General features: G+C 37.7%; 1 protein-coding gene across 10 annotated transcripts in view; it reads right to left on the bottom strand.

Moving 5' to 3' along the window:
• The window catches only part of LMNTD1 (lamin tail domain containing 1), a 445,763-nt gene that overhangs the window by 228,847 nt on the left and 200,728 nt on the right, over positions 1–16,188 (bottom strand). The window contains exon 7 of one of the 10 annotated variants that reach the window (XM_037845307.1): positions 13,767–13,810. The exons of the other annotated variants lie outside the window; for them this stretch is intronic. The gene's annotated coding sequence lies outside the window, so the exon portion shown is untranslated. The remainder of the gene's footprint in view (positions 1–13,766; positions 13,811–16,188) is intronic. 10 annotated transcript variants of the gene reach the window in all.

Genomic DNA, 16,188 nt, shown 5'->3' with positions numbered 1-16,188 from the left:
TGATTTGAAAGACTAATGCCTTATCAATACGTTTATTATATATTCATTTTATTCCATTACTGCTCTGACACTGCTAAATTCTGAGTACACAACATTTTGAAAACATAGTCAGAGGGTTCACAGAGAACATGTTCTCAATTTTTTCCTTTATGAAAGACTACTGGACTACTTTCAGATGACCCCTTATTATAAGGACTTCTACAAAACTTAGAGCTTTCTAAAGGGTGATGACTAACTTGCACAGTGAATCATACTGTTTAGGTACAATGATGGACCTTAGAATATCAACTGTTAAATCATGAATGGACAAAAAAACAAATGAAAGGATATTTAACCTCATGATAAGAAATCAACTTTGAAATCATAATGAGATACTATTACTTACCCAATAGACTAGTAAAAATTAAGAGTCTGACAATACTGACATTGGCAAGATTCCCACTGTGGACCAATGGGAACTCTTTATATACTGCATATCAGTGTAAATTGGCAAACCACTTTTGAAAAACAATTTGGCATTTTTAGGTGAAGATACATATACCATAAATCAGCAATTCCACTCCTGAGTGTATACCCTAAAGAAAATCACAAGAAAATGCAAAAATAACAGCATTGTCTGTATTACCAAAACAATGTAAATAAACCAAATGTTCATCAATAGAAGAATTGATAAAAAATTGTTCTATATTTATGGTAAAATACTATACAGTAGTGAAAATGAGTGATCAGCAGCTTACTAATATGGATGAATCTCACAAACATAATCTTGAGCCAATAAAGTCAGAGAGGTACTCATACAGTAAAAATCTATTAATACAAAACTAAAAAGTATAAAGAGTAAATTATGTTGTTTGAGAATATTTTCATATGTAGTAAAATGAGAAACACACAATGTGAAATTGTAGTTACCTTAGGGGAGAGGGAGTTAGATGGGATTAGCTAGAGGGTCACAGGAGACCTCAAAGATATTCTACTTCTTAAATCTATGACTGGTACACAGACGTCAACTTTATTGTTATTCTTAATATCATATGCACTTGTGAATATTCTTTTCTTGTCATTAAATATTTAATTTTTAAAAGTTACAAATTAAAAGTTAAAAGATTAAAAGTTAAAAACCGGTGGGCGGGGCAAGATGGCAGACTGGTGAGCTGTAAGTTTTAGTTACTCCTCCAGGAAAGTAGGTAAAAAGCCAGGAACTGCGTGGACTGGACACCACAGAGCAATCTGTCTTTGAGCATACTTCATACAACACTCATGAATATGTCGAACTGCTGAGATCAGCGAAATCTGTAAGTTTTTGCGGCCAGGGGACCCGCACCCCTCCCTGCCAGGCTCAGTCCCGTGGGAGGAGGGGCTGCCAGCTCCGGGAAGGAGAAGGGAGAACTACAGTGGTAGCCCTTCTCGGAAACTCATTCTACTGATCCATACTCCAACCATAGATAGACTGAGACCAGACACCAGAGAATCTGAGAGCTGCCAGCCCAGCAGAGAGGAGACAGGCATAGAAAAAAAAAAATAACACGAAAAACTCCAAAATAAAAGCAGAGGATTTTTGGAGTTCTGGTGAACACAGAAAGGGGAAGGGCGGAGCTCAGGCCTTGAGGCGCATATGCAAATCCCAAAGCAAAGCTGATCTCTCTGCCCTGTGGACCTTTCCTTAATGGCCCTGGTTGTTTTGTCTATTAGCATTTCAATAACCCATTAGATCTCTGAGGAGGGCCCTTTTTTTTTTTTTTTTTAATCCTTTTTTCTTTTTCTAAAACAATTACTCTAAGAAGCCCAATACAGAAAGCTTCAAAGAATTGCAATTTGGGCACGTCAAGTCAAGAGCAGAACTAAGAGAGCTCTGAGACAAAAGGCAATAATCCAGTGGCTGAGAAAATTCACTAAACACCACAACTTCCCAAGAAAAGGGGGGTGTCCGCTCACAGCCACCATCCTGGTGGACAGGAAACACTCCTGCAAATTGCCAGCCCCATAGCCCAGAACTGCCCCAGACAACCCAGTGTGACGGAAGTGCTTCAAATAACAGGCACACACCACAAAACTGGGAGTGGACATTAGCCTTCCCTGCAACCTCAGCTGATTGTCCCAGAGCTGGGAAGGTGGAGCAGTGTGAATTAACAAAGCCCCATTCAGCCATCATTTGAGCAGTCTGGGAGCCTCCCTACACAGCCCAGCAGCCCAGAACTGCCCTGGGGGGACGGCACTCACCTGTGACATAGCACAGTCATCCCTAAACAGAGGACCCGGGGTGCACAGCCTGGAAGAGGGGCCCACTTGCAAGTCTCAGGAGCCATACGCCAATACCAAAGACTTGTGGGTCAGTGGCAGAGACAAACTGTGGCAGGACTGAACTGAAGGATTAGACTATTGCACCAGCTTTAAAATTCTAGAATCATCAGGGAGATTTGATTGTTAGGGCCACACCCCCTCCCCGACTGCCCAGAAACACACCCCACATACAGAGCAGGCAACACCAACTATACACGCAAGCTTGGTACACCAATTGGGCCCCACAAGACTCACTCCCCCACTCACCAAAAAGGCTAAGCAGGGGAGAACTGGCTTGTGGAGAACAGGTGGCTCGTGGACACCACCTGCTGGTTAGTTAGAGAAAGTGTACTCCACGAAGCTGTAGATCTGATAAACTAGAGATAAGGACTTCAATTGGTCTACAAATCCTAAAAGAACCCTATCAAGTTCAGCAAATGCCACGAGGCCAAAAACAACAGAAAATTATAAAGCATATGAAAAAACCAGACGATATGGATAACCCAAGCCCAAGCACGCAAATCAAAAGACCAGAAGAGACACAGCATCTAGAGCAGCTACTCAAAGAACTAAAGATGAACAATGAGACCATAGTACGGGATATGAAGGAAATCAAGAAGACTCTAGAAGAGCATAAAGAAGACATTGCAAGACTAAATAAAAAAATGGATGATCTTATGGAAATTAAAGAAACTGTTGACCAAATTAAAAAGATTCTGGACACTCATAGTACAAGACTAGAGGAAGTTGAACAACGAATCAGTGACCTGGAAGATGACAGAATGGAAAATGAAAGCATAAAAGAAAGAATGGGGAAAAAAATTGAAAAAATCGAAATGGACCTCAGGGATATGTTAGATAATATGAAACATCCAAATATAAGACTCATTGGTGTCCCAGAAGGGGAAGAAAAGGGTAAAGGTCTAGGAAGAGTATTCAAAGAAATTGTTGGGGAAAACTTCCCAAATCTTCTAAACAACATAAATACACAAATCATAAATGCTCAGCGAACTCCAAATAGAATAAATCCAAATAAACCCACTCCGAGACATATACTGATCACACTGTCAAACACAGAAGAGAAGGAGGAAGTTCTGAAAGCAGCAAGAGAAAAGCAATTCACCACATACAAAGGAAACAGCATAAGACTAAGTAGTGACTACTCCGCAGCCACCATGGAGGTGAAAAGGCAGTGGCACGATATATTTAAAATTCTGAGTGAGAAAAATTTCCAGCCAAGAATACTTTATCCAGCAAAGCTCTCCTTCAAATTTGAGGGAGAGCTTAAATTTTTCACAGACAAACAAATGCTGAGAGAATTTGCTAACAAGAGACCTGCCCTACTGGAGATACTAAAGGGAGCCCTACAGACAGAGAAACAAAGACAGGACAGAGAGACTTGGAGAAAGGTTCAGTACTAAAGAGATTCGGTATGGGTACAATAAAGGATATTAATAGAGAGAGGGAAAAATATGGCAAACATAAACCAAAGGATAAGATGGCCGATTCAAGAAATGCCTTCACGGTTTTAACGTTGAATGTAAATGGATTAAACTCCCCAATTAAAAGATATAGATTCGCAGAATGGATCAAAAAAAATGAACCATCAATATGTTGCATACAAGAGACTCATCTTAGACACAGGGACACAAAGAAACTGAAAGTGAAAGGATGGAAAAAAATATTTCATGCAAGCTACAGCCAAAAGAAAGCAGGTGTAGCAATATTAATCTCAGATAAAATAGACTTCAAATGCAGGGATGTTTTGAGAGACAAAGAAGGCCACTACATACTAATAAAAGGGGCAATTCAGCAAGAAGAAATAACAATCGTAAATGTCTATGCACCCAATCAAGGTGCCACAAAATACATGAGAGAAACACTGGCAAAACTAAAGGAAGCAATTGATGTTTCCACAATAATTGTGGGAGACTTCAACACATCACTCTCTCCTATAGATAGATCAACCAGACAGAAGACCAATAAGGAAACTGAAAACCTAAACAATCTGATAAATGAATTAGATTTAACAGACATATACAGGACATTACATCCCAAATCACCAGGATACACATACTTTTCTAGTGCTCATGGAACTTTCTCCAGAATAGATCATATGCTAGGACATAAAACAAGCCTCAATAAATTTAAAAAGATTGAAATTATTCAAAGCACATTCTCTGACCACAATGGAATACAATTAGAAGTCAATAACCATCAGAGACTTAGAAAATTCACAAATACCTGGAGGTTAAACAACACACTCCTAAACAATCAGTGGGTTAAAGAAGAAATAGCAAGAGAAATTGCTAAATATATAGAAACGAATGAAAATGAGAACACAACATACCAAAACCTATGGGATGCAGCAAAAGCAGTGCTAAGGGGGACATTTATAGCACTAAACGCATATATTAAAAAGGAAGAAAGAGCCAAAATCAAAGAACTAATGGATCAACTGAAGAAGCTAGAAAATGAACAGCAAACCAATCCTAAACCAAGCAGAAGAAAAGAAATAACAAGGATTAAAGCAGAAATAAATGACATAGAGAACAAAAAAACAATAGAGAGGATAAATATCACCAAAAGTTGGTTCTTTGAGAAGATCAACAAGATTGACAAGCCCCTAGCTAGACTGACAAAATCAAAAAGAGAGAAGACCCATATAAACAAAATAATGAATGAAAAAGGTGACATAACTGCAGATCCTGAAGAAATTAAAAAAATTATAAGAGGATATTATGAACAACTGTATGGCAACAAACTGGATAATGTAGAAGAAATGGACAATTTCCTGGAAACATATGAACAACCTAGACTGACCAGAGAAGAAATAGAAGACCTCAACCAACCCATCACAAGCAAAGAGATCCAATCAGTCATCAAAAATCTTCCCACAAATAAATGCCCAGGGCCAGATGGCTTCACAGGGGAATTCTACCAAACTTTCCAGAAAGAACTGACACCAATCTTACTCAAACTCTTTCAAAACATTGAAAAAAATGGAACACTACCTAACTCATTTTATGAAGCTAACATCAATCTAATACCAAAACCAGGCAAAGATGCTACAAAAAAGGAAAACTACCGGCCAATCTCCCTAATGAATATAGATGCAAAAATCCTCAACAAAATACTTGCAAATCGAATCCAAAGACGCATTAAAAAAATCATACACCATGACCAAGTGGGGTTCATTCCAGGCATGCAAGGATGGTTCAACATAAGAAAAACAATCAATGTATTACAACACATTAACAAGTCAAAAGGGAAAAATCAATTGATCATCTCAATAGATGCTGAAAAAGCATTTGACAAAATCCAACATCCCTTTTTGATAAAAACACTTCAAAAGGTAGGAATTGAAGGAAACTTCCTCAACATGATAAAGAGCATATATGAAAAACCCACAGCCAGCATAGTACTCAACGGTGAGAGACTGAAAGCCTTCCCTCTAAGATCAGGAACAAGACAAGGATGCCCGCTGTCACCACTGTTATTCCACATTGTGCTGGAAGTGCTAGCCAGGGCAATCCGGCAAGACAAAGAAATAAAAGGCATCCAAATTGGAAAAGAAGAAGTAAAACTGTCATTGTTTGCAGATGATATGATCTTATATCTAGAAAACCCTGAGAAATCGACGATACAGCTACTAGAGCTAATAAACAAATTGAGCAAAGTAGCGGGATACAAGGTTAATGCACATAAGTCAGTAATGTTTCTATATGCTAGAAATGAACAACCTGAAGAGACACTCAAGAGAAAGATACCATTTTCAATAGCAACTAAAAAAATCAAGTACCTAGGAATAAACTTAACCAAAGATGGAAAAGACCTATACAAAGAAAACTACATAACTCTACTAAAAGAAATAGAAGGGGACCTTAAAAGATGGAAAAATATTCCATGTTCATGGATAGGAAGGCTAAATGTCATTAAGATGTCAATTCTACCCAAACTCATCTACAGATTCAATGCAATCCCAATCAAAATTCCAACAACCTACTTTGCAGACTTGGAAAAGCTAGTTATCAAATTTATTTGGAAAGGGAAGATGCCTCGAATTGCTAAAGACACTCTAAAAAAGAAAAACGAAGTGGGAGGACTTACACTCCCTGACTTTGAAGCTTATTATAAAGCCACAGTTGCCAAAACAGCATGGTACTGGCACAAAGATAGACATATAGATCAATGGAATCGAATTGAGAATTCAGAGATACACCCTCAGATCTATGGCTGACTGATCTTTGATAAGGCCCCCAAAGTCACTGAACTGAGCCATAATGGTCTTTTCAACAAATGGGGCTGGGAGAGTTGGATATCCATATCCAAAAGAATGAAAGAGGACCCCTACTTCACCCCCTACACAAAAATTAACTCAAAATGGACCAAAGATCTCAATATAAAAGAAAGTACCATAAAACTCCTAGAAGATAATGTAGGAAAACATCTTCAAGACCTTGTATTAGGCGGCCACTTCCTAGACTTTACACCCAAAGCACAAGCAACAAAAGAGAAAATAGATAAATGGGAACTCCTCAAGCTTAGAAGTTTCTGCACCTCAAAGGAATTTCTCAAAAAGGTAAAGAGGCAGCCAACTCAATGGGAAAAAATTTTTGGAAACCATGTATCTGACAAAAGACTGATATCTTGCATATACAAAGAAATCCTACAACTCAATGACAATAGTACAGACAGCCCAATTATAAAATGGGCAAAAGATATGAAAAGACAGTTCTCTGAAGAGGAAATACAAATGGCCAAGAAACACATGAAAAAATGTTCAGCTTCACTAGCTATTAGAGAGATGCAAATTAAGACCACAATGAGATACCATCTAACACCGGTTAGAATGGCTGCCATTAAACAAACAGGAAACTACAAATGCTGGAGGGGATGTGGAGAAATTGGAACTCTTATTCATTGTTGGTGGGACTGTATAATGGTTCAGCCACTCTGGAAGTCAGTCTGGCAGTTCCTTAGAAAACTAGATATAGAGCTACCATTCGATCCAGCGATTGCACTTCTCGGTATATACCCGGAGGATCGGAAAGCAGTGACACGAACAGATATCTGCACGCCAATGTTCATAGCAGCATTATTCACAATTGCCAAGAGATGGAAACAACCCAAATGTCCTTCAACAGATGAGTGGATAAATAAAATGTGGTATATACACATGATGGAATACTATGCGGCAGTAAGAAGGAACGATCTGGTGAAACATATGACAACATGGATGAACCTTGAAGACATAATGCTGAGCGAAATAAGCCAGGCACAAAAAGAGAAATATTATATGCTACCACTAATGTGAACTTTGAAAAATGTAAAACAAATGGTTTATAATGTAGAATGTAGGGGAACTAGCAGTAAAGAGCAATTAAGGAAGGGGGAACAATAATCCAAGAAGAACAGATAAGCTATTTAACGTTCTGGGGATGCACAGAAATGACTATGGTCTGTTAATTTCTGATGGATATAGTAGGAACAAGTTCACAGAAATGTTGCTATATTATGTAACTTTCTTGGGGTAAAGTAGGAACATGTTGGAAGTTAAGCAGTTATCTTAGGTTAGTTGTCTTTTTCTTACCCCCTTGTTATGGTCTCTTTGAAATGTTCTTTTATTGTATGTTTGTTTTCTTTTTAACTTTTTTTTTCATACAGTTGATTTAAAAAAGAAGGGAAAGTTGAAAAAAAAAAAGATGTAGTGCCCCCTTGAGGAGCCTGTGGAGAATGCAGGGGTATTCGCCTACCCCACCTCCATGGTTGCTAACATGACCACAGACATAGGGGACTGGTGGTTTGATGGGTTGAGCCCTCTACCATAAGTTTTACCCTTGGGAAGACGGTTGCTGCTAAGGAGAGGCTAGGCCTCCCTATATTTGTGCCTAAGAGTCTCCTCCTGAATGCCTCTTTGTTGCTCAGATGTGGCCCTCTCTCTCTGGCTAAGCCAACTTGAAAGGTGAAATCACTGCCCTCCCCCCTACGTGGGATCAGACACCCAGGGGAGTGAATCTCCCTGGCAACGTGGAATATGACTCCCGGGGAGGAATGTAGACCCGGCATTGTGGGACGGAGAACATCTTCTTGACCAAAAGGGGGATGTGAAAGGAAATGAAATAAGCTTCAGTGGCAGAGAGATTCCAAAACGAGCCGAGAGATCACTCTGGTGGGCACTCTTACGCACACTTTAGACAACCCTTTTTAGGTTCTAAAGAATTGGGGTAGCTGGTGGTGGATACCTGAAACTATCAAACTACAACCCAGAACCCATGAATCTCGAAGACAGTTGTATAAAAATGTAGCTTCTGAGGGGTGACAATGGGATTGGGAAAGCCATAAGGACCAAACTCCACTTTGTCTAGTTTATGGATGGATGTGTAGAAAAGTAGGGGAAGGAAACAAACAGACAAAGGTACCCAGTGTTCTTTTTTACTTCAATTGCTCTTTTTCACTCTAATTATTATTCTTGTTATTTTTGTGTGTGTGCTAATGAAGGTGTCAGGGATTGATTTAGGTGATGAATGTACAACTATGTAATGGTACTGTAAACAATCAAAAGTACAATTTGTTTTGTATGACTGCGTGGTATGTGAATATATCTCAATAAAATGATGATAAAAAAAAAAGTTAAAAACCTTCTTGAGGATTCTTGTTTACTATGCTTCTATAGGTGACTGTTTTTGTTAGGAGGAATGATTTTTCTGAGGCCAAATATATACCAGGAGTATTTAGACATTATTCCACTTACTCTACTTTTAAAATAGTTACTTTACCTCCTTCTACAGGTAAAGAAACAAATTCAGAACATGTAAATTATGGTCCGAGTCTTCAGGCTGAAGAGAAGTGAGCATTTGAAACATTATCTCACAGATTCCAGAGCTTGGGCTCTTCCTACTCCACCAGATGCTACAAAATGTTTCCACAGAAATTACCTTATTTAATCCTCTCAATCACTGTAGGGAAGGGATTGATAGCTTCATTTGTAAGATGAAGAAACTCAGAGAGGTTAAATGACTTTCCCAAGGTCTTGGTCAAACAAGAACTAAATCCAAGTCTTCTGACACCTAAATTCAGTGATTTACTAATCAAGAACATAGTTGTTGCCACCTCTCTTCCAATGATGAAGTCTAGAATAACGGGCGATGGGTGGTGGTTTAAACTAAATAAGTAATAGAACTACCAACCAGAGTTGTTGACTAAAATCTGCATCTTTTTAGAATTTTCCTCTAATATAAATGACCAACGGAACAAGTACCAAGAATTCTTTCATATTTTGATAGCTTCATAAGTGCTGATTAATTTTTTCCAAGATCCCTACGTCACACGTCCTGTTTCTTAGAATAAGCTCAGGCAGAGGTTAAATGATTTACCCAAGATCACAGAAAGAGTTCATAACAGTCATACTTTCTGACAGCCAGGTCCACGTTCTCATAATATAAATTGACTCTGCTGAGGTATCAAAGGGAATTCCTACTTATTTTTTCATGTCTTCCTCAACCTCTAGCTTATGCATCTCATCCCACATGGTTTCCAGGACTTTGTTCTGTTAGCCTTAAGACTTCTTCATCTCCAATGGTCAGCGAATCAAGTGTATGGAATGCACTCTCTACTCCAGAATGCTATTTTGATTCCACTTGAACAGTGAGCTATTGTGAAGAAGGTTGTTGACTGCTGTGACTCTGGTATTTTTTTATTATTTATTTTTCTAATGTAAAATAATTCATGCAAAAAACATATAAAAATAAAACAATAAGACACCATCCTGGAATTGAAGTTCAGCAGTGGGAATTATATTTTATTTTATCTGAACACTGGTCACTTCAAGTCAGTATGGAATAAGAAAATTTGGTGGAAATTAACTTTAAAGCATAGGAGATTTTAATCATTTATTCTCTCTAAATTTGAATTTATAAATATGGAGGAATTCAGGGTCACTGTCTCCACAGTGCTAAGAAGCATAAAGGGCATATTGTGAGGTTTCATGTGTAGAGATGTATGAAGTGGGAAACATAAAAAGTTTGTGAATGTTTTTTACTTGGTTGGGGAAGTCAGAACATAAATTTCTGTCAGTTGATTAGTTGCTGATCAATTCATTGATGGATATGCATACAAACAAATATGCAAATATTGACATATAAGGAGTAGCCTACAGACACATACTGACATTATATAGCAGTGGAAAAAAGTAACACAAATCTCTCACATTAAAACTGTGATCTAAATCTAAATTATGATTCTGTTTGCGTTAGTCTGGAATATAGTATCCAGATTATGCTTTACTCTAAATGCCTAATATTAAGAAGTCTGAGCTGTCATTCTAGCGTTAAGATGATAGCAAAATTTTGAATGTGACTCTACCACATACTCTGTGCACTTTACATATATTCTCTTACTTAACCTTGACAACTTTCATAGGAGGTAAGTATGGTATATCCTCAGTATTAACTCATCAGAGGACAATGAAGCTTGGAAAGGTTAAATGCCCAAGGTCACATGGCTGGTGAGTGATGGAACTCAGATTCAAATATTCGCCTTCTGTCCCCTCACCTGTGCCTCGGTGCTATGCTGCCCCATGCAGCCTCCAGCTTCTCCATTAACATCCACCAACCTGATGTCATTCTGGTGGGCCTAGAGTTTTCCTGTTTCCAAGTGGAATAACTTGCACTCTTTGTATATTCTAGGGAAGGAATAGCAGCACTGGGCAGAGAAGTGCCTCTACTTTCTGAGAAACTCTACAGGGATATTTTCCAGAGCATGTAATGGTGATAGCTTAAGCCCAGACCCATGTCATTTAGGTTGAGCCAAGATGGAGTGTTCTGGAAGGAAAGGGTCAGGTGAATACTCCCTCGCCCTGTTACAGTTATTCTTCTTTATGTATTCTCTGGCGTGAGAGAGCACAGAATTCCAAGGTTAGCCAAACAGATGTGGGGGGAAAACTCACCAAGTGCTAGCTTTCTCCAGAAACTAAACTGCATATCAAAGGCAGCTTTGAAGTTGAAAAGAAGAACTCATAAAGACAGCCTGAGGGTCTGTGAATATGTGAAGGGCACTGTTTCCTCGGCAGTGTAGTAGATTTTGAAAGAGGAGAGTGAGGGAATGGGTTATGGCTTGATTGAGAAAACAGTATCTTAGGCTCCTCTGATACTTACGCACTCATATATACCACAAGGTGGTAAACGACAGACCACAGCAAGTATCTAGACCTTCTGGTTCAGTAAAGAACTGTCTACATAATGAATATTCAGCACAGGTACTATATAATAAAAATTCATTCATACATGTATTTGTATTTATTAATATTGATTGATTATTGACAGAGCACCTGCTATATGCTTCTGTTCTAAGTGCCAGACATACAAAAGCAGAATAACTAAAATCCCTGCTCTTGTGGAATAAGAAAATCAGTATAAATATATATTACATTAGGTGGTGTAAGTACTATCAAAAAAAATAAAACAGAATAAGGAGAAAGAGCGTGAAGAACAATAAAGGGTCAGGAGCTAGAGACAGAGTGTGAGCAAGGAAGACCTCTCCACTAAGGGGGAATTTAAGCAGAGGGCTGAAGGAATTGAGGGAGTGAGAGTGCAGATGTGAAATAACAGTCTAATATAACCAATTAATAATTTTAATCTCTTAACATCAGCACCTCCAGTTCACACTTGAATGAGTGCAGGAAGTCCAGAATTTCCTTCCAAGAATATCCAGAAATCAGCAGATGTATTTACATATGTTGTTTATGGATTAGACTTTGTCATTGGCTTAATAGCCTTCTATAAACCATGCAACCACAGTGTATAGTTTTTTATATCAACTAGCAAAAACTTTCCTTCTCTGCTTTTTGGCCATTTCTCTTAAAAAGTAAATAGGAAGAGACTATTTTCCTTTTCCTACATCTGAGGGAGCATGTATGCTACTGCATATAATTGAAAAGAAGTCTGAAGTTTCTACTACAACTTGATGAACCATTTCAAGCTGTTCTGATAGTGTAATAAAGAAGTTTTAAGTCATACATTTAATCCTGTGGATAATTCAAGTATTGGACAATATTCGCTGGCACCACTGAACAAGCATTTAACTTATATGCTTATTTTTGACACAATTTCACTCTAAGGTGAGAAGTACAATGGCCTAGGTCATGAGGGTAACAGCGGACCAGTGGAACTGATCAGTCTGGAGAGGCATACACAAGTTCTCTGCAGCTTTTCAAAAACAGGGTATTCATGGATATGACCAAGCTTGATTCAAATCTAGCAAACATTTATTAAGCAGTTTCTCTATACAAGGTCCTCTGCTAGGTGCTTGCACATACATCATCCCATTAATCCCTCACAGGAACAAGGAAATCTACTAAGATGTCTAAAGGACACAGAGGTTTACAATTTTAACAGAATGGAGTAACCCTACATATTCCCACCCACTCTTCACTCCCCACAGGGGATGTGATACTTTTCTTTAAAGCAAAGGGGTTTAAATGATTCTAAACTTTTATTTCTTCCTTAGAGGTTCTCGTGATTTATTGTTCTTAAGAATGACTACATAGAGATGTGTATAACACATTATATATCATCAATATAATCACTCTATGGAAGATTTAAGGAATTTCTCCAGGGTAAGTTTGATTATATTTAATTATTGCATTGCTGTCTGACTTTAGATTTTATCTTCCTAGGTAAGATGTGGTTCTGCTCTAAAATTAAAGTTAAAAATAGACCCAATTAAAGACCTCTGGTCAGAAGGAGACGTTAAGGGCTGCAGCATTCCCTCTGGCCCCACTCATACATGAAGTCTGAAGGGTTTGTAATTTTAAAGAACGGAACTTTTAATCCCTCTACACCTCTGGCTGCAGCTTCTGTCCTTTCAAAGGGCTCACTCATGCCATGGATTTCATAGTGCAAGTGCAATGCATATGTGTTGTCTGGATTATATAAACATTTATATGAATTTATAAATCTAGAATGCTGTTGAGGGACAACTGGCCCTTAACAGCATAATTTCCAAATTTTCTTTTCTCTAATGTTGAACATTTCCACATTGTACTTGACCTGAATTCCATGCTCAACAGCTTTTCCCCCAAGTGGCGTGTTTTTAAGGGCCAGATGTAGATGCAGACAGTTCTAAAAACACGTCCAAGTCAGTGTATTATCAACTCCACACAAGATATCTTTTTTCATCTATTTAAAGTTTCAAGGAAGACTTTGTTCATCTAGAAAGAATTTATCAGCATTTATTTGAACAAGTTATCAACCAACCATCTCAATGTTTCATACCTTGTATGATTAGCAGATGAGGACAACATTTTAAATATAAGGAAACTCGGGATTTCCTGGCTTTCCCTCATTTTTAGAAAAGTATATGAGAGGACAAAAAGGGCATATATAATATTTTGTGGGATGATGATGGAAAAGAACGTGTTTGTGGATACCATGAGAAAGTCTAAGCAAAACAGAGAGAATACTAATATCCTGTGGTTACTCAAGGCTCACCTCAGAAATGGGTCATTCCAGAGGGTCAAAACACTGTGTATGCCCTGTGAAAGTAGTGCATTGAGAGAATTAATTAGGAAATGTATTCACAGGTGATCATAAATCCAGAAACACTGGACCCAGAAATTATTTCAGAACGGTCATAATTCTGATACCTTCTTCCTTACATTGTAGCTAAATCATTTGTCATGCCACTTTCTAAATTCTAACAAAAAATGTGCACATTGGCCACAGAGTAAAAATTCTCTAGCATATGAACATGTAAGTCTCTGCTGAAAATGCTACATAAAAATGATATTTGCAAGCCTTTATTATAGTGATGGTGCTATTAAACCAGCATCAGTAGGAAATGAGTTTTGAACTATTTTTACTAGTTCAGGTTATGGTACACTGTGGTCTCTTGTTCATCCTCTCTTTGGGACCAATGTGAGATATTAAGCTTAGTTAGGAAAACAATGTATTACACATTCTCCCATGAGCCAAACCTCCTCTCAGAAGCTCCAATAGAACATTATTTGGTGATGGGCTGATAAATACACTTTTAAGAGTCAAATTCTTTCAAGAAGTACCCAGTGTAAGGGTATTCAAAAAAGAAAACATTTTGAACTTTGCTAACAGATTGAGATTTAAATCTCAGCTCTACTACTTAATAGCTGTATGACTTTGTATACACTATCCAAGACTCTACCTGAAGTACAAGATGAATCCATAGTACTTACCTCACATGGTGGTTGAGACAAGGTGAGATAATTTTATTTACTGAGGGTTAATTTCCATTTTCCTTTGAAGTACCACTTGTCATAGAATTTCTAAAAATAATTAAATCTGATTTTCACTTTCAACCAAGATGGAGTAATCAGGTATGGATTCACCCTCCTATCTAACAAAACTTCAAAACTGGACAAATATATTTTTAAAAAAACAGGACATCAGAAAACAAAGGACAGTGACCCTTAAGAGAAAGAAAACAAGCCAGGTGTGTCCTATGTTCACTGCAGCCTATTGCCTGGAGAAGTTTCCAGGCTGCAACACAGGAAAGGGAAGTCCAGACACAGTCTGTCAACCTCTCTGAAGTAAGGAGAGAGAACCAAAAGTACTGAGAAGTTAAGTTGGCTAGGGTTCTCAGGGCATAGTGCAGGAGAGGAGAGAGCTGTACGAGATGGAGTTCCGAAGAAGTGTATTCAATCGAGCAATGATTATCACGTGTGTGAGGACACTAGCTGAGGGTAGGTAAAGATCCAGTAGAGATTATTAGGTGGAACAGTTTGAAGTTCACAGAAGAGTGGGAACAGTGTATAATCCCAACAGTCAAGGTGGAAAATTTCATAATTCATGGGACAGTAGTCAGAATAAGGGTCTTGCCTCAGCAGTGGGGAAAATAATTACTCCTACACCAAACATTGCTCTGGTCCCACCTAAGATAGGTTAAAGGTGCAATCTAAAAGGATCAAGCTGTTTTTAACCTAACCATGTTATAGAACAAAACTTAAGAATGATTATAGTCATGAAAAACACCCAGCACCTAACAGATTAAATTTTGTAATGTCCAGCATCAAATAAAAAATAACCAGGCATGCAAAGGAGCAGCTAAATAACATACATAATGAGGCAAAAAAAAAAATTAATCAATCAAGCTGATCCAGAAATAACACAGATTATCGATAGAGTTAGCAGACAGGACATTAAATCAGTTATTATAACTATATTCCATATATTCAAAAAAGCTAGAGGAAAGACTAAACATAATTAATAGAGATATAAAAGAGATACAGATCAAATTTTTAAAGATGAAAACTACGATGTTGAGGTAAAAATGCACTAGATGGTATTAAGATTAGATTAGACATTTTAGAAGAAAAGAATAGTGAACTTGAAGATACAGCAATATAAATTATTCACAATGAAACACACAGAGAAACAGAACCCCTTATCCCCCCAATAAAAGAACACAGCAGCAATGAATTATGTGAAATTTCAAGTAGTTACACATATATCTGAGTCCCTGATGAAGTAGGGGTAATCAGGGGAATATTTGAACAAATAATAGCCAAATTTTTTCCAAATTTGATGAAAACTATAAACACACAGATTTAGGACTCTCAATAAACCTAAGGCATAACTAACAAGAAGAAAACAATACCAAGGCACATTGTAATTCAATTCCTAAAGCTAAAGATAAACAGAAACTCTTAGAAGCAACATACAGAGAAAAAAATGTTACCTACCAAGGAACAAAAATAAATATGGAAGCAAATTTCTCATTGAAATAATGCAAGTTGAAAGATAGTGAGCAACATCTTTAAATACTGAAAGAAAAAATGGCCAACCTAGAATCCTTTACCTAGTGAAAATATATTTCAGAAACAAAGATGAAATAAACACTTTTCAAGCATATAAAAGCAGAAAGAATTGTTAGTGTACA

Source organism: Choloepus didactylus, chromosome 8 (assembly GCF_015220235.1).
Source record: "Choloepus didactylus isolate mChoDid1 chromosome 8, mChoDid1.pri, whole genome shotgun sequence".
In the NCBI taxonomy this organism is placed as follows: Eukaryota; Metazoa; Chordata; class Mammalia; order Pilosa; family Megalonychidae; genus Choloepus; species Choloepus didactylus.
Note: the sequence above shows the minus strand (reverse complement) of the source record. Positions and strands in the feature narration are given on the sequence as shown.